At 31.0% G+C, this 6,000-nt stretch overlaps 1 protein-coding gene across 2 annotated transcripts in view; it reads left to right on the top strand.

The window, feature by feature from the left end:
- Window positions 1-6,000, top strand: part of LOC149568698 (immune-associated nucleotide-binding protein 1-like) — a 221,721-nt gene that overhangs the window by 172,022 nt on the left and 43,699 nt on the right. The window lies entirely within an intron of this gene.

Genomic DNA, 6,000 nt, shown 5'->3' on the forward strand with positions numbered 1-6,000 from the left:
ACCAAACCTATGTGGTCAACTTTAAAAACATCCTAAAAATATGTTTTTGGCCTATTTTTATGTAATTTTTACTTCAAACATGTAGCTAATGACTTTTTTTTCACCAAAATTTAATGAAATGAAAAGGGTTCCTTAAGAATGTTCTTATCTTTCCATAAATGTAAGGTTTGTCAAATTATGAGTTTGTAAGTAATTAGTACTTATTTTCTAGTGGAGTTATGTATAAAGTTTTGACTGACACACTACTTGAAAAACAACTATAACTTTTAAATGGTACAAAAAAATTTAAATCCAAAAGATGCATCATTCTATGTTTCTTCTACTATAAGGAAAAAAATTGAAATTTGAATTTTGTAGAGTTTTGAAGTAGTGAAGGTGGTCAAACGCGAGAGTATTTTTATTCCAAAAAGACTGAAGTCAAAAATTAATCATTAATTATATATTAAGAATAAAAATACCCAGAAATATGTGTCACATCCAGGCATGAGTCTACTACTTGTATCTAGAATATCGTTAAAAAATATTATCATTTGATTTTGATTAAGGTGGTTAGACATACATCTACTTCTTCTTTTTTCTATAATTTTTGTAATATAGCATTAAAATTCAAAATTTTGACCAATCAATTTTATTTTTTTGAGATAAGTCGTAGTAGTTTAGAAACTATATTCAATTTGCTAGATATTCTTTTCTCTCAAATTTTTGATATAAAGTTAATAACAAGTAGAAAATTATACATTAATTTGACATAACCCTGATTTTATGATTTTTTATTCCCACTTAAGAGCATAGTTTGGTGTACCATGATCCTGCACATACCCAAGGATGAAAACAAGCCAAGCTATTTTTTTCTTAAAACAAGTATGAATGCACATGACAACATCGTACTCAGATCACATAGATCACAACAGAAGACTTAACCACCATCCTAGCAATAATTAATCTCTAAATGCCACTATTTGAATTGACACACACAAAATAGAAAATGAAAATCCAAAATGGCAATAGCAGAAAGAATCTAAGATTTTTCAAGGTATGGAAAAATAAGTAAATCCAAAGGGTACTAGAATCACCAAAAATCAGTCACCAAAAACTAGCAAAGATGATCCTTTTTTTTTTGTGCGAGGACCACAGTCTGACATATTTTCACTTGAAGATGTGCAACATACAATGTGAGGAAGTACCTTCCATGTGAGGATATGTACCATACGGTGAGAGAAAGTGCTTGGCCAAATAGCCAAGACACCAAAAACCAGGATTGGATTTCATGTGAGAAAGTGCCAAAAGCCACTACAGGAAACCCAACACAACAAGTGAGATCTTGTATTCTTGCATGAGAAAGTACAATTTTGTGAAAGATCCCAAGATAGCAAGCCAGTAAAAAAAAAGGTAAAAAACTAAGTAATGAAGTTCCTCTACACCGAGGAGTATCAGATCCACATTTCAAGACATAAACACTCGAACACAATACTAAAAGACAAAAACAACATCCAATCATCTAACAAGTAGTGAAGGGAAGTACAAAAGGAAACATCATAGTGCACTAAAACAACATTGTAATAAACATAAATAACCTCACAATGAACAATACAACCAAACTAAGTAAGTAGTTCCTTCAAACCATAATAGCATTGAATAAGACAATCATGGGCCCTAGCCATTCCCACACATAACATCCCAAGCTACCAATCAAATCATTAGTACTATCATATAAGGACATCACTACTAAAACATACTACAACATAAGTGTATAGAAATCTAACATGTTAGAAGTAAAGCATAAGGAAATGCGTCAATAAATAACACCATCTAAACATGATATACAATTATCCCAATGAAATCATAAATCACAAGAAAGCATACTCTAGAACCTGAGGCACCAACTGACAATCTCTAGCTATTGTCACTTACTTAGACAAGAGACCATCTCTATACACCAGTCCCTACTAGTGCTATAGGTAGCTAAACCTCCCAACCATGTGGAACCCACATGCCCACTCCTACTATGCTAATGGAGATAAAGATCCAACCACAAACACACACAAAGAAAACATTGATGGCTAATAGACATGCCAGGCAATATGATGACTTAAAACAAGACATAGAGAATGCGTAAACTACAGGTCTTGGTTAGAAAATTAATGGGCTACTATGTAGTTGACATCATGCAGAGTAAGTTGGCATTGAGAAGCCCAAGCTAGTATTGGTAGATGAGACTACCCATGGAAGGAGCACATCCTGAACCTTTTTATTATCTTAAGTTTTAAAACCACCCAGTGTGTTATTTTAGTTATCACTTAATTAAAGCTCCCTCTGCCAACCTATGGCACCATGATCACTAGGCTGCAAGATAGAGGCCCCCTCCATATGCTACCCTACCCTATTCATGCTCATCCAATGGTGAGTTCTTGTAAGCATGCAATTTCCCAACCCAACCCCATTGATCATAATTTTTGGAAGTATAATAGAAGATTGGGCCTCGCAAGTCACCTGACAAATGTACACATATGTATTCATGTGTGGCACACCACCATCATGAAGATCATAATGTTTAGCAAAAAGTTACTCAACCAAAAATAGAATCAAGAGGATAGATGCAACATGCATCCCAATGCAACAATGGTCTGACAAACATCCAAATGGATTGTCCAGGTCCACGACCAATATCATGCCAAGAAAACTAAAGAAAATAGGGCAGCACACAAAATGAGTTAAAAACCCAAAAAATTGGAAAACTTTTAAATTAAAACCTATTTGGCCTTTGGGTACAAAAACCCTCAAAATCTAATAATATTTGAGTTTGAACAATGTATGAAAAAATGGCTAGCATAATGGTGTAAAACCCCAAACTACCATCCCAAAAATAGGGAAAAATGTTCATACCTGACCAACTGGGTTGAACCAACAAACTAAAATAGATTAGAACACTAGTTCTCAACCTCTAGACAAACAACTACTAGAAACAAAACCTTAAATGAAACTAAATCAAGAGAAAAAACAAAGCCCTACTTGACAACAAAAGCAGAAGAAATAGAAAACAATTTAGTAAAATGAGTCACTTGCTGAAACTACCATAAATCATAGCAAAGCAAGGTCTCCCCAAGCCAGATCTAGTGAGATTGATCTCACAAAAATCCCAAGCTCAAAGCTCCCACAACGAATAAAAATGTGATCCTCCAGAAGAGGATTCTCAAAAAAGCTCTCAAATTTGTATTTTCAAAAGTGATAAGTGAGAAAACAAATTACTTTTTCAATACTTATTCACTTTTTGAGTGAATAGTCTACTACAGCAAATACCCAATTAGACTAGCTAGACTCTAAATTGACCCAAATGAAAAAAACTTATTCCTTGTAACCATAATTCACCTAAGGCAAAGCTACTAGAAATTATATTTGATAATATATAAATCCTAAGAACCTAAAATCATAGAAAATCACTAACAATTTTTACAACAGTGTGAACTTCTAAATACATAGATAGGCTCTCTAGTTTAATCACATAATGCATATGAGTTTAGATTTAATGATCATCAAAAAGTTTAATTAAAGAATTAAAATAAGGATACATCGACCATACAAGGACGATATTGGAAAAATATGAATAACTAAATCACTAACTCCATGTGTTGTTTCTAGGGATATAACTACTGGACACTAAAACATAGGATCAAATACAATTGCATAATATGTCATAATTGAAGCCATAATACATTAAAATACCTAATTAATCCATTTACATTACTCACATTCACATAATATTATGTGGTTTCTTCTATCTTCAACACCCTGATTCACATCAAAAAAATTGTATACAACCATATTCTTTATGTGTACACTCACACATGCAAACTAGGTCATGGACCCTCCCTAAAAAACTTCTTTGGTGAAGCTTCTAGATCCAAATCAACAAACTAGATTTATTTATTTTTCTTCATAGTCCTTGGAATTTTTTGATTGGTAGATTTCCTCACATAGAGATTAATAATCTTCCATTATATGTGTAATGACATTCTTGATTACCTACTCACTCTTAAAAACATATTTGAACTTGATAAAAAAAAATTATAGGATTTAATGTTATTTCAAAAAAAAAATATGAAACTATGTTACTTAGCACTTACATTGTAGGGGTGCTCAGCATAAACTATTTCACCATGATATCCCTTGACCTTAATTGTGCTCATCATAAACTGGATTACACAACTTCTATATCACTGAGCATTAACTACTCTTTTTGATGAATTGTTAATCACTATAGTACTTTGAGACCATTATCTTGCTTGACACTAACTACTTTTAGACTCATAACTTCAAATATATACAAGTCTTCAATACTTAGCTTAGCATATATGATGACTTAGCTATAGTGATGACCAAAGAACCCTACATTATGAATGACCATATTCTTGACACTAATAGACAACATGAATTAGGGATCAACAACGTTACATATATTATGATTACAAACCAAGGAAAAAAATTCTTTATACTCTGTCCTAAAAAGTAATTTGATCAGCCTTTTGTGACTTTCCCAAAATATAATAATTACATAAGACTACAATAAGGAATTCACACCTTATAATACATCATTAAAAATATTATAATAGCTTTTCCATGTATTATAATACAATTAGTACTTCCCTTCATAAATATCAGGACATTTAGTAATTTAATTAACTACTAGAAAAATATATCACATCTTTAGCATCAATGGCCCCTCCAAAATGATCTCCAAGATATTCTATCATTAAATTAGCATCACAAACATGTTTGCAAGAATGATATAAGATGTCTAATCTTAATTCTATCTCATTGATTAGATACAATCAAATTCCAAGAAACTAAAATAATTTATTACATACCTGTCTACTACTAGTCTTTACCAAATGAGCTATAACATATCAAACACTCTATATAAATGTTGGTGAATAGATGTATCATACTCATTCATGAACTTAATACTAATCTCACATACATTAACCTATTTTGTGATAACTTTTCTTATTGAGCAAACCTCTGTGACATAAAAAATCTTTTTTTTGTCATATATTTAAATATATATGCTTTCATCAATGACAAACCTAACACCTATAAAACACATTAACAATATACTTACATGCTAACCATACCCATAATTCTAATAGGTACGAAGACAAAACTCAAAGTTATCTCAACTTGAGAGAATTACAATAAGGAATAAATATGTAAATAGACCTTAGACATGTATATTATCCCTTTACTTTAAAAAGAGATACTTTATGAGTTCTTTCCCTAAATTTACTTCTAGGGAAATAATACACAAGATAGAATTTGTGGTAGCAGCATTACTGGAGATCCTACATAAGAGATCTACAAAGGATCATTTATGATGTGAGTTATGTTCACCCCAAGAAACATCAAGGAAAACATGAGAAAACCTATTCTAAATTTAGATTGAGAAATGTACAAGAATGAGTTTTCATATTTGAAGCAAATACAACTTCCACTCTAAGAGCATATAAAGATAAAGGAAGAAATAAAGTATTTCCATCACTAACCATGAAGGAGATCGAGATGTACCTATAAGAGATCCTTTATAGAGTTAATGGGCTATGAATATTTAGATCTAGATATCTAAATCCTATGTTGAGTATCATACAAAGTTAGAGAAAAATGATACAATTGACAAGAAACAAGATTTTAAAAAGTGCTAATCAATGAATTGGAAATCTCATAAGATAAGTCAAAAGCGAAAATTATTTTATTATATCATTTTAAATATAATTGTGATATAAAATTAATTAAAACACTTATTCAAATAATTTAAATTATATTTAAAATTTTTTAATATTATTTTCTAAATACAATAATGTTAGTGAACATTAATCTATAAATGACTTAAAGTAGTCAATGTTTGATTGAACATATAAGAGAACTAATAAAATTTACACATCAGCACTATACCTTCAAATTCAACCTACCTAATTACTCCAACCCTCAAAAGTGTGCTTTCCCATGAAT

This window comes from Cupressus sempervirens, chromosome 3 (assembly GCF_028749045.1).
Source record: "Cupressus sempervirens isolate cs-2001-9-10 chromosome 3, ASM2874904v1, whole genome shotgun sequence".
In the NCBI taxonomy this organism is placed as follows: Eukaryota; Viridiplantae; Streptophyta; class Pinopsida; order Cupressales; family Cupressaceae; genus Cupressus; species Cupressus sempervirens.